The sequence below is a fragment of the Rutidosis leptorrhynchoides genome, chromosome 11 (assembly GCF_046630445.1).
Source record: "Rutidosis leptorrhynchoides isolate AG116_Rl617_1_P2 chromosome 11, CSIRO_AGI_Rlap_v1, whole genome shotgun sequence".
NCBI lineage: Eukaryota > Viridiplantae > Streptophyta > Magnoliopsida > Asterales > Asteraceae > Rutidosis > Rutidosis leptorrhynchoides.
The window spans coordinates 223,133,703-223,159,656 of record NC_092343.1 but is presented as its reverse complement, the minus strand read 5'-3'; positions in this window follow the sequence as shown (position 1 = coordinate 223,159,656).

Genomic DNA, 25,954 nt, shown 5'->3' with positions numbered 1-25,954 from the left:
ATTTTATTATCAAACACTAGAATTCATACACTTGTTAAGAAATATTGCATTCAAGCTTCAATTAATATGTAATGTACCTGCAAAAATGATTATTATTGGTACAAATATTTTATAAAATAAAATTTATAAGATAAGTTGAAAATCAAGTTAAGTTTTTCAGCTTCATATAAAAAATTTGTGCTGTTTCAATAACTTGAGCCCCCCTCAAGAATAATTCCTCGCTCCGCCTCTGCATAAATTGACTTACGACTCCGACTGCATGTGCTATATCTGGTTGGGTGTGAGCAAGATAGATTAATTTTCCCACTATTCTTTAGTATTGCCTTTTATCAGTTAGCTTAGCATCATCTTTCATGTATAGCTTCTGATTTGGAATCATCGGGGTCTCAGCTAATTTGCATTCGACCATTCCTGTTTTTTGCAAGGAGATCAAGAATATATACCTTTTGACAAATAAAAATTCCCTGTTGGGATGTAGGACCTCAATTCCCAAAAAATATTTAAGTTTGCCTAAATCTTTCATTTCAAATTCTTCCAAAAGATTTGTTCTTAACTTAGAAATTTCCTCTTTATCATTTTCCGTTATTATCATATCATCAACATAAATTATTAAACATATGATTAAATTATCCTTTTGTTTTAGAAAGAGGGTATGATCCGAATTACTTTGTTTAAAACCATATTTTTTCATAAACAACATAAATTTCCCAAACCAAGTCCGTGGAGATTGTTTTAGCCCATATAAAGATTTTTTAATTCGACAAACATTCCTATCACTGAAGTTTCCCGCAAATCCTGGAGGCGCTTCCATATAAACCTCGTCTTTTAAATCTCCATGGAGAAAAGCATTCTTTACATCAAATTGGTGAAGTGACCATTCTTTATCTGCAGCGATAGAAAAGAGAACTCTAATAGTATCAATCTTTGCGACCGGAGAGAAAGTCTCGGAGTAATCAATCCTATAATGTAACGACCCTGGATTTTCCAACGTTAATTATTAATAATAATTATTATTATTAATACTTGTGATTTAACGAATGTATGTTATTACATTTACTTGTTACTTTGATTGATCGTACTTGACTTTAATGGCCCGAAAACGTCTTTGTGACACACGAAACTTACACGAATAATATTTTCAAATATTATTTACATTCATGATTGATTTTTATTAATCATTTTAACTAACTATGGTTATTAGTTGGTTACTTGGGATTTAATTAGATTAACTTGAAAATTACTTGAACTTGGGCTTGATTAATGTTATGGATTCATGATATTGGGCTTATAAGCCCACCCTACATCTTAAATGGATTAATTAGCCTACTAAGACATGTAAGTATCACTTTAGAATGAAACTAGATAGATTAACTTGTATGGAATCTTGTTACATATTACTTGCACACCTTCCCCATGTAAGCACCCATATTAACCAACCTTTTAAGCTTTACATGCTAGTGACTAGTGGTTTAATCCCTTCCCTCCTTGTTGATGCAAGCCGCCGGCCATAAGCATCCTTGGGGAGTGTTTTGCTTCATTTTTTTTCTTATTACTTACTCACTAATACCCTTCACACTTCATTCATTCCAAACACACACTTACTTGAAACTTTTTCTCTCATCTTTCCCTCTCATTTTCTCTCTAATACTTGTAAGTAACAAGAGCTTTTCTCCTTTCCTTTTCTTGTTCAAAACCGTGACCATGAACACATATATCATCATCTTTTATTACTTGTTGTTGTTTACTTGATTATTGTTTACTTACTTACTTGTAGTTGTTATTATTTTCTTACTAGTTAACAAGAATCAAACTCTTTAGTTTATTCTTCATCTTATCTTGTATTTACAAGAACAAACAAGAACATAAGCTTTCTAGTTATGTTCTACACTTGTTGTTTTAAAAAGATTTAAGTTCATGTGTTGTGAAAGCATACTTGTAATTCATGTTAGTAAACTTTAAAGTTTACTTTCTTAAAGATCAAACTTTGGTTTGAATCTTTAAAGTATGAACAACCCATGAACTAGTTACTAGTTTACTTAGTTTATTTCCTTATATTATGCACTTTAAATTCATGTTTGTTGGTTAAAATTGGTCAAGTGTTACTAGTTAACTTTGATCTCATTTATCTTGAACAAAAGTTAACTTTAAAAGTTCAAGAACATGTAAGTAAGCTTTCTTTAATTATAACTTTGTACACTTATGTTAGATCTAGACTTTTGGGTCTAGGATCTTCAAGATCTAACTAAGAACAATGTTCTACAACTCAAGATCTTGATTTCATAAGTTTACTTTCAAGTTTGTAACTTATTATTAGTTTTAAAGTTCATGTATGTGTTAGATCTAAGACTTTGATGTAACTTTGGTTCATCAAAACACTTGCAACACTTAAGTGAGTTGTGCTTCATGTCTTAGACTTACAATTGGGTTATGATGGTCAAACCTTGGTGAAAATGATGCAACCACATCAACGAGTTGTACACTTGAAGCTATATGCATCAAGGATGAGAACCATGATAAGCATCGAGCACCAAGAACCACCGGAACCTACTGACCCTACTGTTTTACTGTTTCTATGTCTGACCCATACGACTTGGGCTACTGTAAAGATGATTTTCAGATATCTCTGTTCGAGTAGATAACTTTTCATTTAGGACTCGTCTTAATCCGAGTTACGGTTTAGGATTTATGGCCCTCCGATCGTCACTATGTCTTTTAACGTTGTGCTGAAAATTCTGACCTACTCGCACTTAGACCCACGGTCAAACTAAGATGAGTTTGCTTCTGGGATTTTTACCACAACTAAAGGCCTCAGATATTGAGCCATGGCCACTGGTCTCACCTTATTTCAGTAGGTATAGAGGCCGTGGTGACTGACCGAACTCAGCCTTTGTTTTAAACTCTTTTCATGAACGAAACTTACTTTACACATTTTGTTTAATGATGCATGATGATGACCCTTAAGACCTTATTTACATACTTTTAAACCTATTCGGACGATTTACCGACTTAGTACTATTTAACTTAGGTTGAGGAATTTTCGGACCTACACACTTGCTTATTTCCCGAGTCATACTTTACCGCTACTTTATCATTGTGAGTTATAGCATTCCGTTTTTACTTTAACTATTTTGGGAACTGAGAATACATGCGCATTTTATGTTTTACATACTACGCACGAGTACTTAAACTTATATATGTGTGGGTTATACAACGGCATAAACATTCCCTTTAGCTCGGTAACGTTTAGTCATTGGTTTTTGAACCGGTGAACGCGAATCTTAGATATGCATCTATAGGGTTTGACATCCCCACTCGGGCTAGTCGCGCTAGCTTTTAATGGGTGTTTAATACTTCGTAAACATAAGCACTTTCCAAGTGTACTTTCAGGGGGTATAAACGTTAAGTTAGTTACCAAGTGCCCACGGTTAACATATACTTTATCATACTGTTTTGAAACGCTCTTTATAGCACTGAAATCTCGTGGCCTACCTTACATACTGTTATACTTAATCTATAGCTCACCAACCTTTATGTTGACGTTTTTAAGCATGTTTTTCTCAGGTGCTTAAGGGTAGCTGCTTCCGCTGTGTACTAGTCTTGCTGTAGACACCCGCTGCTCTAGAGTTATCACCGCATGAACTGTTTATCTTGCATTCATAACTTTAATACTTTTGAACCATGATTTGTAATGACCTAAGGGTCGCGTACTATTATATTTGCTTCCATTCATAGAAGCATACTTTGGTTGTAAAACACTTGACGTTCGTTATGACGTCACCTTTTATCATGAATGCAAACGTATTTTGAAATAGCATATAGTGTTTGACTTTGTAATGATCCTGTTGTTGATGATTCGTACACGATGGTTTTGTACGGGGCATCACATTTGGTATCAGAGCATTGGTTGTAGGGAATTAGGTTGCATTAGTGAGTCTAAGACCGACCCAAGTAGGATTCACTAATAGGACTAATCTACAACTTGCTAGTTTACTTGTTTCCGCTGAACTTACTGCATGCTGCTACTTACTTTTACTACTATATGCTGTATGCTATTACATGATTTCACTACTGCATGCTATTATCTGCTTTCGATTGCATGATACTTGACGTTATTGCTATGCTGCTTACTGTTATACATGATTTAGACTGTTGGCCTAATACGTGCTTGCTTTATGACTTACTGACATGGAAAATTTATTTTTCCTTGTTTAGATGTCAGATATTCCACCTCCTATCATTTTGGGCTGTTCAGACTCGTCAGCCACCCCACCTACTGCTGCTGCCGACACACCGATCCCGTTGCCTACTAGTGACCCCGGCACTTCATCTTCCGGGACTAGCAGCCAGGCGCCTGCCCCAGTGGTTACTTCTAGCGGAGCCCAGGACCCTTCGGAGATTCCAGCTCCATCTGCCCCCGAACCCTCAGGATCACAGCCCCGCTCCGGTGAGATTGTGATTCCCGCGGAGTTCGGGGAAGGTCCTTTCTATAACCGGTATCGCCATTGGTGCCGACGCGCCCCTGATGGACGTCTCATTCCGATCGGACCCGCTAGGTACAGACAGATGATGGCCGCTCGAGGAGAGCCAGTTCAGCCACCAGGGCAGCCACCACCGCATGATTCAGATGATTCTTCATCCTATGATTCATCTACAGACGGCTCTAGTGATGATGACTCCGACGAGGAGGACCCCGATGCACGTGTTCGGCCACCCTCCACCCCGCCGAAGAAGTGGTGTCACTTCGACGGTACCATTATTCCGGGGATCAACGGAGGACGAGCATTCACTGACGCATTTGGTCGGCGTCGTAGGGTTACCGCCCGCAAGCGGCTTGTGCCGTACCCTGCCGACCCACTCGTGCGTAAGGTACCCCATTACGTACTGACTATTTCTGGAGCCGGACCGTCTACATCTGCACCACCGGCACCATCTGCACCACCTGCACCATCTGCACCACCAGCACCACCCGCCCCACCAGCTCCCACTGTCGAGGAATTGATAAGGGAGGTGAAAACCCTCCGTGCTCGAGTAGCTGAGCTAGAGGACCAGATGTCCCATGTTATGGACATCCTACACCCACCTTCACCGTAGGGCTTTTGTATTTAGATTTCATTATGTAATCTAGTTGTAGTTTTATGTTTCACTTATGTATTGTACGAACTTATACCGATGTATGTAACTTATTATTATTAATGAATGGAACTTTGCGTTATTTAATTCTTGCACGATGTTCTATTTACGTTACTGTATGATTTTGTGGTATTTGTACCTGGATTGCATTACTTAATAAACATGTGATGTGTTGATTCCATGTTGGTTACATATATTGTATTATTACTATTTGAATACTGGATTTTGACTTGAGTCAAAATTTTTGTTTAGAACATCATGGCCAATGGACGATCAACACCTACCACCGCCCAAATCGAAGAGATGATTGCCGAAAGGGTAGCCGCAGCCATTACGGAAATGCAACCCCAAGCTCCACTGCCACCGCCACCGCCACCAGTTATTCAGCCCGTTCGTAATGGGTGTACGTACAAAGAGTTCCAAAGCTGTAAACCACATAACTTTAGGGGAACCGAGGGGCCGGTTGGTCTCACTAGATGGTTCAAAAAACTAGAATCAGTATTCCGAGTTAGCAACTGTTCGGAGGACAGCAAAACCAAATTTGCTTCTTGCACGCTGTCTGACGGCGCGCTCACGTGGTGGAACACAATGGCACAGGCACAAGGCATTGATGAGGCGTATGCTACGCCATGGGAAGAATTTAAGTGTGCCATGATTGAGGAGTATTGTCCGAGGACCGAGATACAAAAGATGAAAATGGAGTTTATGTAATTGAAGGCTATTGGTAACGATCTCGATGGTTACAATCGAAGGTTTCTTAAGTTAGCTCTTATGTGTCCTACCATGGTCACCCCGAAATTCAAGCGTATGGAGAGATACTTCTGGGGACTCCCTAAGTCCATCAAGGGAAATGTCACCTCGTCCAAGCCACCGAATGTTCCCGAAGCAATGCGCATGGCGCATACTTTAATGAACCAAATGACCATCGATGAACCGGAGAAAACTAAGTCTGAAGCGGGTAGTAGCGAGAAGCGCAAATGGGATAACAACAGGGGAAGGACCTATGATCAGAACCCGGCGAAAAGACATGAGGGTTTCAGAGGAAACAACAACGGTGGAAACACCAATCCAAACACCAACACGAACCCAAACTACAAGGGTACCCTACCACAATGCAAGCGGTGCTACAAGCACTATACTGGGTATTGTAACGTTGTTTGTGAAAAGTGCCAACGGACTGGGCATATCGGGAAGGACTGCAAGGTCACCACTTTGAATGGGAAGCCGAACCCCACAGGGCTGAGGAAGTGTTACGAATGCGGACAGATAGGCCATTTCAGAAATGCGTGTCCAAACAAGCAAAAAGATGGCGGACCACCCCGTGGTAGAGCTTTCAACGTTAATGCAAGGGACGCCCGAGAAAACCCCGACTTGGTGACAGGTATATTCACTATCAATAATCTATTAGCTTCTGTCTTATTTGATACTGGTGCCGATAGAAGTTATGAGTGTAGACATTTTTGCGATAAGATTAATTGGTCATTAGTCCCGTTAAAAGAAAGTATGCTTGTCGAGGTCGCCAATGGAAAACTTGAGAAAGTTGACCATGTTAGTCGATGAGCTATTATCAACATAGTTGGTGCAGATTTCGAAATTGACTTAATACCTATCAAAATGGGAAGTTTTGACGTGATCGTCGGTATGGATTGGTTGAGCAAGATAAAGGCCGATATTATATGTGGAGATAAATCTCTACGTATACCACAAGGCGATGGTGAACCCCTGACTATTTATGGAGAGAGATGTACCTTGAAGCTGAACCTCATTAGTTGCGTGAAAGCGCAAAATATTATGAAGAAGGGATGTCTTGCTGTCCTAGCACAAGTGAAAACGGTAGAAACCGAGGTGAAGATTGTTAACGACGTTCGAATTGTGAACAAATTTTCCGATGTCTTCCCTGAAGAATTGCCTGGATTACTGCCACCAAGAGCAGTAGAATTTTAGATCGATTTAGTGCCAGGAGCTGCGCCTGTAGCTCGCGCACCTTATAGACTCGCACCTTTCGAGATGCAAGAATTACAAAGTCAACTACAAGAACTGCTAGACCGTGGATTTATCCAACCAAGTTTCTCGCCTTGGGGCGCACCTGTTCTATTTGTGAAGAAGAAGGATGGATCCTTCTGTATGTGTATCGACTACAGTGAACTCAACAAATTTACAATCAAGAATCGGTATCCTCTTCCCAGAATTGACGATCTTTTCGATCAGCTACAAGGATCGAGTGTTTACTCAAAGATCGATTTGCGATCCGGTTATCACCAGTTTAGGGTGAAGGAAAGTGACGTGATGAAAACTGTATTCATAACCCGTTATGGTCATTATGAGTTTCTCGTGATGCCATTCGGTTTGACAAATGCACCTGCTGTGTTCATGGACCTCATGAATCGTGTCTGCAAGCCATACTTGGATAAGTTTGTTATCGTCTTTATAGATGATATCCTCATCTACTCTAAGAGCAAAGAAGAGCATGAGCAACACCTCCGACTAGTACTTGAACTCTTGAGAAAAGAGCAACTTTACGCCAAATTCTCCAAGTGTGAATTTTGGTTGAAGGAGGTCCAATTTCTGGGTCATGTTGTGAGCGACCAGGGTATCAAAGTTGATCCTGCCAAGATTGAAGCTATAAGCAAGTGGGAGACCCCCACTACTCTGACGCATATTCGCCAATTCCTAGGTCTCGCCAGTTACTACCGAAGGTTTATTGAAGGTTTCTCTCTGATTGCGCGTCCTTTGACCGCGCTGACTCACAAGGGCAAGAAGTTCATTTAGGAACCCGTACACCAATCAACATTCCAAACATTGAAGAAGAAGATGACCACCGCACCTATCTTATCGCTTCCCGAGGGCAGTGACGATTTCGTTGTTTATTGCGATGCTTCGAAAAGTGGTTTTGGTTGTGTACTGATGCAACGATCAAAGGTTATTGCCTATGCCTCCCGCCAATTGAAGATTCACGAGCGGAACTACACTACTCATGATCTTGAACTTGGAGCCGTTGTCTTTGCACTCAAATTGTGGAGACACTATCTTTATGGAACTAAGAGCACTATTATCACTGATCACAAGAGTCTCCAGCACATCTTCGATCAGAAACAACTGAATATGAGATAGCGTCGATGGATCGAGATGCTAAACGCCTATGATTGTGAACTTCGCTATCATCCTGATAAGGTCAATGTTGTAGCTGACGCTTTAAGCCGAAAGGAGAGGACGACACCTCTTCATGTTAGGGCTCTGAACATCACCATCCATTTGAACCTCAACAGTCAGATCCAAGTAGCCCAAGATGAGGCTCTCAAGGAGGAGAATATATCTCATGAACATTTGAACATACTTGTCTCTCGATTCGAGGTTAGGGAGTCTGGACTCCGATGTTATACCAGAAGAATTTGGGTACCTTATTATGGAGATCTACGAAACCTTATACTTGATGAAGCACACAAATCGAGATATTCGATTCACCCCAGTGCGGGCAAGATGTACCATGATCTTAAGGAACAGTATTAGTGGCCGAATCTTAAGAAAGACGTTGCGACTTATGTTGGTAAGTGTTTGACTTGCTCGAAGGTTAAAGCCGAGCATCAGAGACCTTCCAGGTTACTTCAACAACCGGAAATCCCACAATGGAAGTGGGAAAGGATCACGATGGATTTTATCACCAAGCTACCAAAGACGGTGGGCGGATACGATACCATCTGGGTTATCGTTGACCGTGTTACCAAATCTGCACACTTCTTAGCGATGAAGGAAACGGATACAATGGAGAGACTTGCTCAATTATACATCAAAGAGGTTGTATCTCGTCACGGTGTACCTTTATCGATCATCTCAGATCGTGATCCCCGTTTTGCTTCTAGATTTTGGTGTTCTTTGCAAGAAGCCATGGGAACTCATCTCGACATGAGTACTGCTTATCACCCACAGACCGACGGGCAAAGTGAACGTACGATTCAGACCTTGGAAGACATGTTTCGTACATGTGTCATTGATTTCGGAAAGGCCTGGGAAAGGCATTTGCCACTCGCCGAATTTTCTTACAACAACAGTTATCACTCAAGCATTAATGCTGCACCTTTTGAAGCATTGTATGGCCGCAAGTGCCGATCTCCTATTTGTTGGGCCGAAGTAGGCGAAAAGCAAATCACCGGACCCGAGGTAGTCCATGAAACAACGAAAATGATTGCTCAAATTCAAGCTAGACTTAAGACTGCTCGTGACCGTCAAAAGAGTTATGCCGACCGTAAATGTAAAGACTTTGAATTCAACGTGGGCGACCATGTAATGTTAAAGGTTGCACCTTGGAAAGGTGTGATCCATTTTGGAAAACGTGGAAAGTTGAACCCACGATACATTGGTCCTTTTGAAATCTTAGAACGTGTTGGACCCGTTGCTTACCATTTGGATTTACCAGCACAATTGAGCTCAGTTCATTCTACCTTCCACGTGTCAAACTTGAAGAAGTGTCTTGCTGCACCTGAAATTATCATACCACTTGAGGAACTTACAATTGATGACAAACTCCACTTCGTAGAAGATCCTGTTGAAATTATGGACCGTGAGGTCAAAACTTTGAAACGCAATAAGATTCCGATTGTACGAGTACGATGGAATGCCAAACAAGGACCTGAGTTTACTTGGGAGCGAGAGGATCAAATGATGCAGAAGTATCCTCACCTTTTCCCGACTCCTCCATCTACCTCAGCTTAAAATTTCGGGACGAAATTTTCTTTAACAGGTGGGTAATGTAACGACCCTGGATTTTCCAACATTAATTATTAATAATTATTATTATTAATACTTGTGATTTAACGAATGTATGTTATTACATTTACTTGTTACTTTGATTGATCGTACTTGACTTTAATGGCCCGAATCGTCTTTGTGACACACGAAACTTACACGAATAATATTTACAAATATTATTTACATTCATGATTGATTTTTATTAATCATTTTAACTAACTATGGCTATTAGTTGGTTACTTGGGCTTTAATTGGATTAACTTGAAAATTACTTGAACTTGGGCTTGATTAATGTTATGGACTCATGATATAGGGCTTATAAGCCCACCCTACATCTTAAATGGATTAATTAGCCTACTAAGACATGTAAGTATCACTTTAGGATGAAACTAGATAGATTAACTTGTATGGAATCTTGTTACATATTACTTGCACACCTTCCCCATGTAAGCACCCATATTAACCAACCTTTTAAGCTTTACATGCTAGTGACTAGTGGTTTAATCCCTTCCCTCCTTGTTGATGCAGGCCATCGGCCATAAGCATCCTTGGGGAGTGTTTTGCTTCATTTTTTTCTTATTACTTACTAGTTAACAAGAATCAAACTCTTTAGTTTATTCTTCATCTTATCTTGTATTTACAAGAACAAACAAGAACATAAGCTTTCTAGTTATGTTCTACACTTGTTGTTTTAAAAAGATTTAAGTTCATGTGTTGTGAAAGCATACTTGTAATTCATGTTAGTAAACTTTAAAGTTTACTTTCTTAAAGATCAAACTTTGGTTTGAACCTTTAAAGTATGAACAACCCATGAACTAGTTACTAGTTTACTTAGTTTATTTCCTTATATTATGCACTTTAAATTCATGTTTGTTGGTTAAAATTGGTCAAGTGTTACTAGTTAACTTTGATCTCATTTATCTTGAACAAAAGTTAACTTTAAAAGTTCAAGAACATTTAAGTAAGCTTTCTTTAATTATAACTTTGTACACTTATGTTAGATCTAGACTTTTAGGTCTAGGATCTTCAAGATCTAACTAAGAACAATGTTCTACAACTCAAGATCTTGATTTCATAAGTTTACTTTCAAGTTTGTAACTTATTATTAGTTTTAAAGTTCATGAATGTGTTAGATTTAAGACTTTGATGTAACTTTGGTTCATCAAAACACTTGCAACACTTAAGTGAGTTGTGCTTCATGTCTTAGACTTACACTTGGGTTATGATGGTCAAATCTTGGTGAAAATGATGCAACCACATCAACGAGTTGTACACTTGAAGCTATATGCATCAAGGATGAGAACCATGATAAGCATCGAGCACCAAGAACCACCGGAACCTACTGACCCTACTGTTTTACTGTTTCTGTGTCTGACCCATATGACCTGGGCTACTGTAAAGATGATTTTCAGATAGCTCTGTTCTAGTAGATAATGTTTCATTTAGGACTCATCTTAATTCAAGTTACGGTTTAGGATTTATGGCCCTCCGATCGTCACTATGTCTTTTAACGTTGTGCTGAAAATTCTGACCTACTCGCACTTAGACCGTCGCCACGGTCAAACGAAGAAGAGTTTACTTCTGGGATTTTTACCACAACTAAAGGACTCATATACGGAGCCATGGCCACTTATATCACCTTATTTTAGTAGGTATAGAGGCCGTGGTGACTGACCGAACTCATCCTTTGTTTTAAACTCTTTTCATGAACGAAACTTACTTTACACCTTTTGTTTAATGATGAATGATGATGACCCTTAAGACCTTATTTCCATACTTTTAAACCTATTCAGACGATTTACTGACTTAGTACTATTTGACTTAGGTTGAGGACTTTCCGGACCTACACACTTGCTTATTTCCCGAGTCATACTTTATCGCTACTTTATCATTGTGAGTTATAGCATTCCCTTTTTACTTTAACTATTTTGGGAACTGAGAATACATGCGCATTTTATGTTTTTCATACTAGGCACGAGTACTTAAACTTATATATGTGTGGGTTATACAACGGCATAAATATTCCCTTTAGCTCGGTAACGTTTAGTCATTGGTTTTTGAACCGGTGAACGCGAATCTTAGATATGGATCCATATGGTTTGACATCCCCACTCGGGCTAGTCGTGCTTGCATTTAATGGGTGTTTAATACTTCGTAAACATACGCACTTGCTAAGTGTACTTTCAGGGGGTTTAAACGTTAAGTTAGTTACCAAGTGCCCACGGTTAACATATACTTTATCATACTGTTTTGAAACGCTCTTTGTAGCACTGTAATCTCATGGCCTACCTTACATACTGTTATACTTAAACTATAGCTCACCAACCTTTGTGTTGACATTTTTAAGCATGTTTTTCTAAGGTGCTTAAGGCTAGCTGCTTCTGCTGTGTACTAGTCTTGCTGTAGACACCCGCTGCTCTAGAGTTATCATCGCATGAACTATTTATCTTGCATTCATAACTTTAATACTTTTGAACTATGATTTGTAACAACCAAAGGGTCACGTACTATTATCTTTGCTTCCATTCATAGAAGCATACTTTGGTTGTAAAACACTTGACGTTCGTTATGATGTCACCTTTTATCATGAATGCAAACGTATTTTGAAATAGCATATAGTGTTTGACCTTGTAATGATCCCGTTGTTGATGATTCGTACACGATGGTTTTTTACGGGGCATCACATATAAGTTTGAGTATATCCCTTAGTAACAAGACGGGCTTTGTATCTTTAAATTGTGCCATCTGGTTTCCGTTTTATTGTAAATACCCATCGAGATCCTACGAGTTTTTTTCCTTGAGGGATAACACACTTTTCCCATGTGTCGTTTTTCTTGAGTGCTTCTATTTCTTCTTCCATAGCCTTTTTTCATTTCTCAGATTTAATCGTTTGTTCAATAGTAGTTGGCACTTTTTCAGAGTATAAGGCACAGTTGAATTTTTGTGCCTCGCTTGATAGGTTACCTTGAGAAATATTAGCAATGAGGTATTTTGACCTTTGAGATTCATTTTCTGGAGAATATCTTTTTAGTGGTATGCCTCTATTGGCTCGTTGTGGTAGGGTATACTTTTGTGATGTTTCTCTTGGGATAGTGTCAGCATCGGGAAGTGGGTTGATTTGGTCCTCCAAAACTTTAGTTTCATTAGTTATGGGAGTTTCAGTTGGTTCAGAATCTTGGCTTATTTCGGGATTTGGTATTGGTATTTGAATATTTTCAGGGTCTGGTATTGGTGGGTCTGGTATTGGAATTTGGATATCATCAGGGTTGGATATATGTATTTGAATATTGTCGGGGTTTGGTGACCATTGTATTCAACTTAGAGTGTCATTATCCCCTTTCTCCCCCTCACTCGTGAGTTGGGTGTTGTAAAAGTATTTGGTTTCGATAAAATCACAGTTCATTGTAGTAAAAACGTGATGCCTTTTAGGACTATAACACCGGTACCCTTTTTGATTTATTCTGTAACCAACCATAACACACTTTTCCGTACATGGGTCAAGTTTGGTGCATTCATTCTTTGGGATATGGAAAAATACCGAGCACCCAAATGTCTGAGGTTTAATACTAAAAGAGGACGAAAGGGTATGAAATTGGGAAAGAGAATCCTTCGGAGTTTTTGTGCCCAAAACTTTAGTAGGTAAACGATTAATAAGATAGGTAGCGAAAGCAAGAGCTTCAGGCCAAAAACTCTTCAGGACATTAGATTCAATTAATAAAGCTCGTGTCATTTCTAAGAGTAGCCAATTTTTTCTTTCGGCTACTCCATTTTGTTCGGGAGTATGAGCACATGAGGTTTGATGGATTATCTCGTTATTTTTGCAAAAAAGTTTCATAGAATTATTAACAAATTCGCCCTATTTTCGGATCTTAGAATTTGTATACCTTTATTAAATTGTGTCTTAATCATCTTATAAAACTGGGAGAATTTCTCAAAAACTTCCGATTTGTTTGTTAAAAAATAAATCTAAGTCATACGGGTATGGTCATCAATAAATAAGATAAAATACCAGTAACTTTCCCCCCCATTAATTGGAACAGGACCTCATACATCAGAGTGAATAAGAGCAAAAGGTACATCATTTCTAGTACTACTAGGTTTAAATGTACTACGTTGGCTTTTTGCCAAATGTAACAACCCGACTTTTTTCGTTACTATCGTTACTTGTCCGTTAAATATTTAACAGTGATTACTTAGAACTTTATGTGTTTAATAGATTTAAATGCATACTTGATCCTATTGGATTACTCGAATTAATATGTTATATTAAATTATGAACTTGTTTTGGATAACGAAATAAGTAGAAAACGACACGATTAAGTTAATCGCCTAGAAAGCTTTTCAGTTTACGGAACTCAGAAAAACAATAAAATAATTATTTTTAATAATAATTGACTTTACGAAAAACTTATTTAATTTATTATTTATTTAGTAAATTAAACCCGGTGATTTTGTTTCAACGACTAGTTAAAGTTTCGGAGACCCGGTACGGTTAACGACACTCGAAACGGACCACACGCGTAGAAGAAATTAATAAAAACGAGCCCAATGACACCCCTATAGGGCCATTCAGCCGAATACCCTCCCCCACCCCCTTGTTGTACTTATTTTGGGCTAAGGTTTATGTGTAGTGTTTTAATTAGGCCCTAACCCGAAGTATATATAGCTAGGAAATCCCACAAACCCTCATTCTTTTTCTTCTTGGCTGATTGTTTTCTCCCTCCCTTCTTCTTGCTCGTCGACATCAGCCCACACCACCATCATCACCAAAATTTGAAATTAGAAGAAACCGCATGCATAAACGTTGTTCTTCTTGTCGTTCGACACGCGTACGCACTAGCAATTCGTGTTTTAAAGGTATAATTGAAAACCCTAATTTTTCTAGATTAGTTTTTTATTCAATTTCATAGTGTAATCAAGTCTAGTGCTCAATTAAATGCGATTAGAGTTGTCGTTTATTGTTAAATCACTCGATTATTGTCGTTTGCATGTATCACGAATTTGTATGCCATGGATCTGATCAAATTGGTTTATATAATGATCTTGTATGTTATCTAGATAGATAGGTGTCGAAAAATTAATGAGTTTGGACGTTGATTTCGCTTGATTTAGTTATCATATGCTCAAGTTATGTGTAATCGACGTTTTGATTAGGTTATGCATGTAGTACGAATTTTCTGACCTACGTGCTTTATGATTTAGCTATTGAATGGTGTACCATTGTAATCCTTGTTAAAAATCATGTAAGTTGGATTTAAGATTTGCATCAAAAGCTTTTGTAATGCTTTCGGTATGTCAAAACGAAGATTCGTGCTTTATAGTGTGCTGAAACTGTTTTCGTATGCAAACAAAATAACCTAGAGTGAACTAGAAATTGATTGAGACTTTGATATTCTAGAATATGATATTTTATATGTTCCTAAGGATATCTCATTTGCATGCTAACTTCTGAAAACATGATTTACCATGAGTTATAAGCTTGACCAAATGATATGTCTGTTTGTTGACTAAAACTGAAGGGACAGTAAAGATAGGCTAATCTGTATAAATTGGCTAAATGAATGTCTTTGATTATTTTGTCACTGAAACTTTTGAATGTTTTGAGTCATCTCCAATTGGCCGTTCGTTAAAATCTATTTTCAATATTAAATGAGAATTTTTATAAAACTGATGCAAATGTTGAAACCGATTTGGTAAACTGTAACTAGAGCTTTTCTGAAACCCCACTTGTAGATGTCATATGAGGCTCGGGTTAGAATTTTTGGAATCGATATTGAGTCTAGTTGGGATCTGGAGTTTTCCATGTTTTTTGAACTATGTGCTAAGAGTTATACTCGTTGCTTTCTATGATGTGCGTATTCTAAGGACATGCGATAAACTGCGAATGTGCAAATTGTTGAACTATGAGCTATAACATGTTAGTTGACTTATGAATGACATGTTGACCATGATTTCATGACTTACTGAGATGTTTGACTTTAGTTGACCACTTTTACCGAGTTGACTTTTGGTTTGACTTTGGTTGAGTTTGGTTGACTTGCTTGGTCTAGTTGACTTTTACCTATTTAATGAGTCAGTCTGAGCACTAGGACTTTGCGTACACTATGGGTTGACATAGTGTGACCTATATGTATACTTAAGATGACCTATTTGACTAGGTTGCGTTGTTCGGTCAAGATTGTTCGACTACTCTATGGTTTTACTAAGCGGTTTCAGTGCTTTTGCTAAGGTGAGTCTACAGTCCCTACTACTTTTAACAGGGATGAGATAACATGCCTTTTACAAATGTTTTACATATTAGGCACAAGTAACTTAAACGATATACATATGAGTTCAGATCGAAAATCCCTTAGCTTGATTATATTAATTACTTTTAGTAAGCTCGACTTATAAGGATGGTACCGTTAGGTTTGACAAACCTCGCCTCAACGTACGGGGTGCTTATTCTGTTGTAACTTGTACACTTGATCGGTGTGTGCTTAGAAAGGGTAAAAGGAAGATACGTTGCGCTTTAGCTATCCGCAGGGTTAAAGCTTTATAATCAAGTGCTCATGCTTATGTATAATTTTTACGATGTTTTCAGAAATCGTGTGGCCTAACTTACGAAATACTTTACTAAACCTGTAGATTCACTCAACGTTTTTCGTTGGCATTTTGCATGTTTTTATCTCAGGTCCATAGAGGTATTGCATCGGCATAGCTGAGGTTGTCTTGCTTGTTTGCTGCTAGAACTGGAATGATGTCCAGCATATTTTGTCACTTTTAGTTCAAGAACATATATTCGCATTGAAAACCACTGTTTTAAATAATGTTTTGAGTTACTTATGTTGGTCATTTATGTCAACAGCTTTTAAAACAATTTCTTTAATAAATGACTTTGCTTTAAAATTTAAGGCGAATACTTTTTCGGAAACGTCACATATAGAGGGTGTGACCGTTAAACTGTGTGGCTGAAGTTAATACACCGTTAGTAGATTCTGACGGGGTATTACACCAAAATACAAGTTTCACAATTTAAAACAACATTTGATGGAAATAAACTAGGAAATAAAGCATGTAAATACACGGCTGATGGGTTACCCAACCTTCTATGCCATAATCGAGCTTCCCTCGTAGGTGTTCCGTGCGCAAGTAACACAGTACCTTGTTGAGAAACTTCGTCAACATAGTATAACCCCCTTTGTTCAGTGCCACGTCCAATTAACAGTCATGTCCGGATGTCCAGCAAGATGCAGAAAGTCGGATACAATAGGACTTTGCAGTTAGGTAATTTAATCTTTGGAGAAATTTCAATTGTTTCACCATTTTTAACATGAATAATTTCCCCATTAGCCGTTTGTACTTTATTTTTCGTAGGTTTCATTTTAAAAACAATATCTTTTTCGTCAAATGTCATAGTGTCAGTTTCCCTACAATCAAGTATCCAAGACATTGATTTAGAATTATTTGATACGACATTAGCTTTAGAAAAAACATCATTTTCTTGTATTTTCTTTAAAACGGAGTAAGTGTTTTGACACGGAATAGTCATCTTGGGTTTAAGGTTATCAAGTCCTTTTTAAATTTTAGATCCTTTATATTTAGTCCAACCAGAATTTTTAGGCCCAATCTGTTTCGTGCGCCCAACAGACCTATTATCCTTTTTTAACAGCCCAGTACCATGTTTAAATGTGTCATTATCTTTGGGTTGTTTCATGAGCCCAACTTTTATATTCTTAATGGTAGGCCGTTTACTTCCTTGTATTGGTCCATTAAACAATTCAGCCCAAGTATTGTCCCCATACCTGATACGATTAGGTTTAATTGGGGATTTTCCCAAATTAGGGTTAAGTTTCTCTCTTAATCTATCACAGTTATATGTATTATGACAGAGAGAGAGAGAGAAGAAAGGATACCATTGTTTGATGATGTGGTGGCTATCTCTGCACCTCCATGAACGGTTGCTGCAAATCCAACACCATCGGGTTTGTTAGCTTGATGACCGCCGTTGTTTGTGATCTCTTTATTGCCACGGTGGTTGCAGCCGTTCCATTTTTGTGGCCATCATTCCACCACTCTGGATACCCTTTGATTTCAAAACACTAATCAATTGTGTGTCTCGTTTTACCACACTTTGAACACTTCAATTTGGATTTGTCAATTTTTGACAAAAAAGATGTATTGCGGTGTTGGTAGGATTTCGCTGCTAAGCCAGATCCGACAACCTCGTTGGCGGTAGCTAAACCAACGGCAACTCCTTAATCTTGATGTGTTGTGTCACTACCATGCCCAAGTATCTGCTGGTGAGTGGTTTCCTTCCTCACAATAGCATATGCTTCTTCTGCTGAGGGTAATAGGTCCCACCTGAGTATTTCACGTTTGATTTGATCATGCTTTTGATCAAGAGCTGCCAGAAATTGGAATAGTTTTTACTCACTCCTAATTCGATTGTAAGCAACGATATCCACGCTACACTTCATTGATTTGGGATCCCTTAGTTCGATCTCACCCCATATACCTTGCAATACAATCCACAGATTCTCAAGTGAGGTACCTTTTTTCTTGATTTCGTTTGCTTTGATATGCAGATCATAAGTCTGCAACTTATCTTTCTCACTACTATATGTGGTGACCAAAGCATTTCACAGAGATTTAGCAGTGGGAAATTCAGTGAGGTTGCTTGCTAAACTTGGTTCAATATTTTGGATTAACTAAAAAAAACTACTAAATCCTCGTGTTCCCGTTGATCATATTGTTGGTCAGTGGTGTCAGGAGGATTATTGGTTAAGTGATTGAGTAAATTATTGATTTTCCACCAATTGCAACTTTGATCATACGAGACCAGAGAGCATAATTTTTTCTATTTAAGCTCAGATTGATCTTTAAACTATCTGAAAGTTTGGCGTTTTGATTTTGAGAATTGAACCCATGTTTAAATTGGTTTGAAATTTGGGCAGCCAACCCTTCGTTGTTACTAGGCCCGGTTGCTGAACTGGTATCATCACTCATAGCAGAAAAATTGATTGGTAAATGATTTGAGCAAGCTGAGTGTTATTTTGATTTGAATCGATCACACTCGTTCTGATACCATGTCGATTTGATAAACAAAAGATTGAATAACTGAATATGATCGATTGAATATTGATTTTTTGATTAATATTGTAATCTGAATTGTGTTTATGTTGTTCATCTTACAAGAGTTATATACAAAAAGAAATAAACAGCTACTTCCTAAGATGGGTAGGCTCCAAACATCCTTTTGGAACCCCCATTACAATTGAGAAAAACTGCAGCCTTGGTTAGCATGCTTGACCCGTTAACTTGGCACCTAGTAGACCCTTATTTCACATAACCAAAATGGGAAGTGATGAGCCTAGAATACACATAGGCACATTTTAAGAAACTGTTTTTTCGAACATAGGATTACAAATTCAAACTATTTTTTCAAATGATTAAAAGACTTTAAATTACGTTTAAAAAGATTTTATAAAATGAACTTAAATATTTTACGCATGACAAACGCTTAAAATATTATCTAAACTAATATGTCGCTTTAATTTAAATCATGTGTCACCCCAACCATTCGGTCTAACTTTTGTCACGAGTCACATTACATGATATTTTAGCCCTTTATAAATTAACAATTTAAACGGGACTTACGGGACATGTAAATCCACGTTGAATGAGGGACACTCGGTATGAATCCCCGTACCACTCGCCACACAAACACACGTTCTTTACCGGACTTTTTCAGTACATTTTGTGGCTGTTTTCAGACTTATTCGGGCTGAAATAGCCGCAATTACGGGCTGATTTTGGCGCTGTTTCGGGACAGATTTCGGGTATACATTGATTAGGTTTTCGAGCCGCGGTTTTGACACAATTTTCAAATACTAAAGTATTACAATTCCCCAAACTACAAATGAGATTATTAATATCGTTAACGCATCAATTATGGGTAAAATCATAACATATATACTTCATAGATTAAAAAACAAAACAACTTTTCAAATATGCTTGTCATACCAATAATTTTATACATAATTCAAACAAGTTTTGAGAGGAAAGATTTTACCGAAATGATCCTAGTACTACCTAGAATATCCGTACCTTATTTCGAATAACAAAATTCCAAAGTCGAAATAGACACCAAAATAAATACGATCACGATGCCGAATCTAACAAATACGAAAGTATGAGCACAAAATGCATTCAAAGAAGGAGTATGTAATATTCTTCTATATTTATAATATTATCCATACGATTTTTATGTGTATATTCATATAATTCCAAAAACGGTAATCTCGATTAAAACACTTTCATTTTTGTTGTATTTTAACTACCAAAAGTTTTGACAAAATTTTTATATGAGTTTTGACAAACAATTTATATGAGTTATTTCAGAATTTTAGAACTTATAACATGATAGTATACTCTTAAAAATGTAGAACAAAAGATATAATACATTACCTTAATACATGAACTCCATGACAAACATGTTTTTCCACAAAAAAGTATCAAATTCTTAACAAATTAGAAAGAAAAGTATGCTAAATTTTGGTATTAGAAAGAAGTAGGAGAAATAGATAAACTTAAGAATATACATTTTCAAATGTAACTTAAGTGTGGTGAAAGGTCTCCTAATAAAAGGCCATTATTTCAAAGATTAATGGTGATTAAAATTGTAAGTAGTATAAAGAGTGATTAAAACTATATTATTAGGAGGTTATAATGAAATGGTATTCAAAGATCTCTTGACGAATCTAGACTTGTTAATATGCAAGGTTAAAGCATACATTTCATACATTATATATAGTTGTTTTGACTTATAATAAAAGAATCCAAAGTTGAACTTACAGATTATAAAGTGAATTAACTAAAAGTACATAGTTTATGATCTAATTAAACATGTGACAACATAATAAATATTTAACTTATGATAAATTTATTGTTAAACAAACTTAGGATAAAATTAATCATATTAAACTTAAGATAAGATGTAATATTTGCTTATAAATTATCATCCATCCCAAAACATATGTCCTAAATATTATCAAAATTGTAGTGTCAATTTTATGGGGTACTACATCTGAGCTGAGAGGGGATATTCTTTTACCTCTCACTTCATTTCCCTCCATATCTTCCTCTTCATCCATCTCCTCCTCAGATTCTTCCTTTTCCTTTATTTATTCATCGGGATCCTCTTCTTCCATTTCTAGGTCGTCATCAGACTAAGACTCGATACCCATTTCTATGTCATCGACTGGTGGTGGAGACTCATCATCAGAAGTGATCTGGCTAGTGGAAATAGTGAACATCTCTTCATATTCATAAAAAATAGGCAGGGCGGTCATTTTTGAAGGTAACGCTCTTCCCATGAAATGACAAGATCAATGTTTGATTGTACATATCAATGACAGTCCTAGCCGTTTTCATGAACAGTCTTGTAACGACCCTGAATTTTCCGACTTATATTATTAATATTTATTATTAATACTTGCGTTGTACTAAATGTATTCTTATACATTTTACCTGTTACTGTATTTGACTTTCCATGTCCCGACTCGTCTTTTCGACACGTGCTTTTCACGAATAATATTTCAAATATTATTTACGTTCATAAGTAATTATTTTTAATTATTCCTAATTAACTAATTTAAGTAGTTAATTACTTGGGCTTTTACTAATTTGTTGCATACTTACATGGGCTTTTATTATGGACTTGGAGTATCAAAGCCCACCCTACATTTCTTAATGGACTAGTTAGTGAGCCCATCATATTACTAGTGATTTTTTAAGGTTAAACAAGTTTACTTAAGTTAAGTGATGAGACAAAGATGTTTCAAGCATGCAAGAACCAACTTTTCATGCATTTAACCTTATACTCCTTCCTAGCATACACCACCCTCTCACACTTGAAAGAACCATTTTGACTTCCCCTTTTGAGCCTCAAAACCGTCAGCTTATGGGGTGGGAGGGAGTTCAATTTCTTTTTTATTTTTGTTACATATATGCTAGTATTGAACTTCATTTTTACACATACTTTCTTACACTACTTTCTCTCTAAACTTTCTCTCTAACTTGTAAGTAAAATTCTTTTTTTCTTCTTCTTCTTTCTCTCTTTGAAACCGCATACTAGCACATCATCATCATACTTGTTGTTGTTTGTTGTTAAAGATCAAACTTTATAGTTTGTATCTTCATGTAATCTTGCTTCTTCCATCCTTTGTTTGATGAAAAGTCAAGAACAAGGATCTAAGCTTGTTAGCTTATGGTACTACACTTGAAATATTATAAAGATCTAAAGTTCATAAGCTTTAGGATCTTACTTGTGTTCATGTTTTGTAAACTTAAGGTTTATTTTCTTAAGATCCAAGCTTTGGCTTGAATCTTCTTAAGTATGAAACAAAATGAACTTGTTACTTGTAACTTTAGTTTATTTCTTTATTTTTTTGTTTTAAATTTGTGATTGTATAATATTGGTCAAGTATTACTAGTTAAACTTGATCTCATTTTTCTTGAAACTAAAGTTTAAACTTTGTAAGTTCAAGATCATGAAAGTTAAACTTTCTAGTTATAACTTCATACACTTATGTTGGATCTAAGTTTCTATAGCTTATGGTCTTCCAATTTTGTTTTAAACAAAAGCTTATAAGCTTATATATACATCCTACAAGATTAAAATCTAAGTTTCATAACTTATGGTTTTATTAAAGTAAAGATCCAAGTTTCATAACTTAGGGTTTACCTTAAGAACACTAGATCTAGACTTTCTAGTCTAGGATCTTCAAGATCTAAGTTCTACAACTTAAAATCTTGTTTATTTAGTTTACATTCAAGTTTATAGCTTAATATTACTATTAGAACTCATGTATGTGTCGGATCTAAGATCTTGATGTAACTTTGGTTCATCAACCTTCTTACAACTCTTAAATGAGTTGTGCTATTTATCTTAGACATATACTAGTGTTATGATGGTCAAAACTTAGTAAAGATGATGCAAACACATCAACGAGTTGTACACTTGACGCTATAAGCATCAAGGATGAGAACCGTGATGAGCATCAAGCACCAAGAATCCACCGGAGCACTTTTGTTACTGTTTTCTGGAACTTATCAGGCTACTGGGCTACTGGAAAATGTTATATCCAGATTTTTCGGTTCGAGTAGATGACTTTTCGTTTAAGACTCGTCTTAATCCGACTTACGGTTTAGGATTTATAGCCTTCCGAAAGTCACTACGCCCTTTTAACGTTGTGCTGAAATTTCTGACCTACTCGAACTTAAACCGTCGCCACGGTCAAACAAAGACGAGTTTGGTTCTGAAAATTGGTTAGTGGTTAAAGGACTCATATACGGAGCCATGGCCACTGGTCTCACCTCATTTCAGTTTGTATAGAGGTTGTGGCAGCTGAACGAATTCAGACTTTGTTTCGATCTCTATTCTTAATTGAAAACTTACTTTACTTTTTACTTATGTTGTTGAATGATGATTATACTTAAGACCTAATTTACATACATTTAAACCTTTAGGAATGATTTACTGACTTAGTAACTTTTGACTTAGGTTGAGGACCTTTCGGACCAACTACTTGCTTACTTATCTCGTACCGACCTTACTACTTTTCACTGTGAGTTATAGCATCCCTTTTTACTTTAACTATTTTGGGAACTGAGAATATATGCTCTTTTTATGTTTTACATACTAGGCACGAGTACTTAAACTTTATATATGTGTGGGTTATATAATGGCATAAACTTTCCCCTTAGCTCTGTAACGTTTAGTCATTGGTTTTTGAACTGGTGAACGCGAATCTTAGATATGGATATATAGGGTTTGACATCCTGATGTTGTAGCGTGGGGGTATGAAATAGTTTATATTTTTACTAGGAAAAGCGATACAAATTACACAAGTTTTAATTATTTATTTACAAATGGAATATACCTAAACCTTGCTACAACACTATAGGCAGTGTACCTAATCGTAGAGTAGTATAGTTTTTAGTAAGTCCGGTTCGTTCCACAGGGAGCTGGCTTATTTCACACTATATTTTAAACAATTATATTCGTACAAAATATATTATATTAATAATATATAAAAGGGGGTTTTACCGTTTAATGACCGGTTTGTCGATTTTATATTTTAAGCGAAGTGTAAAGTAAATGACGATATTTAACTAACAATATAAAATAAATAAAAATAATTAAAATGACAATAAATAAAAGTACGAGGAAAAATGAAATAAAATATAATATGCTTATTTAAACTTCCGTAACCATGATGGTTGACGTGTTGATTTTAGTTTTATGCCCATGGGTTAATTATCCTTTGTCCTGGATTATTTAATATGTCCGTCTGGTTTTTGTCTATAACAGTCCATCGGTCATAAATTTAAAGTGCGAGTGTCCTCGTCAATTTATTCTTATACCCGAAGTCAAATATTCCAACTAATTGGGGACTTAAACTGTAACAAGGTTTTAATACTTTGTTTAATAATTACACCAGGATATCGACTGCGTGTAACCCAAGGTTTTAATACTTTGTTATCAATTATGCCAAGTGTCCTTGTACATAATTTCACCCCTGTTTTAATAATTCCATAGACTATTAATCCATTCCCGTGTCCGGTTAAATGAACGATTATTCGTACATATAAATACCCCGCCCATCGTGTCCGATCGAGTGTATATGGTTATTTATAGGTACATCCAATTGTAAATCTTTATATTAAAATTAACAAACTATCATTTAGTTAAACAAATATAAAGCCCATTAATAGCCCATAGTCTAATTTCCACAAGTGTCGTTCTTTTGTCCAAACCCCAATTATGGTACAAAGCCCAATTACCCAATTTTAGTAATTAGTCCAACATCATGATTACTTCGTCTTAAATAAGCATAATAATAACTTAAGTACGAGACATTAATTTAAAAAGGAGAACATAGCTTACATTGATTATTTATCGCGTAGTGTTACACGGACAGAGCTCCGACTTTAAAACCCGTAAAATAACCTTTAGATAACCCGAACTAATCTAATATAACACTAATCTATATTATATATATATATATATATATATATATATATATATATATATATATATTATATATATTATATATTTATTTATTTATATTATACTACGGAGTATTATTATTATTATGTTATTTTTACTCGCAGAATTCGTGACCTTTTATAGGCATTTTGGAATTTGGCAGCTCCGCGAGTCGTGGAGTTTTTGGCCTTCAAACTCTGCGAGTCGTGGAGTTTGAAAATCCAGCTCACAAACTTTTGGCTCCTAGTTTGTCGACATAATAAATATATAAATATAAAATATAAATATTAATATAATTATGTATATATTATATTATATTCTTGTGCATAACTGACTTGTAATTTTTGGTCCGTTGCGTCGGGCGTTGATAGTTGACTCATGTCCCGGTTCCGGATTTTCGGACGCCTTTTCGTATAATTTATTATCTTGTACTTTGCGTTCCGCAACTTGTACTTTTGTCATTTTTAGATGTTTCTCATCAATAAATTGAACCACTTGGATTGTATCTTGTACATTTGAGCTTTTTGGACGTTTACGTCTTCAAATCTTCGTTTTCGCCTTTTGTCTTCGTACTTATTTAATATAAACGATTACAACTTAAAATAGGAAAATTACAACTAAATAATTTACATATTGGGAGGATATTGCTACTAAATATATGTTCATTTGGAGCACTATCAAATATCCCCACACTTGAACGTTTCTTGTCCTCAAGCAACACATAACTTGAAATAAAATCACACTTCACTCGAATCACTTTTTTATTCTCACACTTTATACATCAGTGATTTTGATACGGCAGTATAAACAATGATAATGAAGATAGAACCATGGTTAAAGGTGGGTGTGTCATCCACAGTTGCCTCGGGTTTAGGTCAACGACACTTGCAATCAAATAGCCGATTTACTTTCGGTTTCCAAAGCAAAGTGCACATTTGAAAGGCGGTTTACAGTCCCACATGACTATGAAAATTTAGATCCTTAAGGAAATTGGATCTTTATGAAAATATTTGATCTTTTGAAAATTCAATCTAACTTTTACCCTAG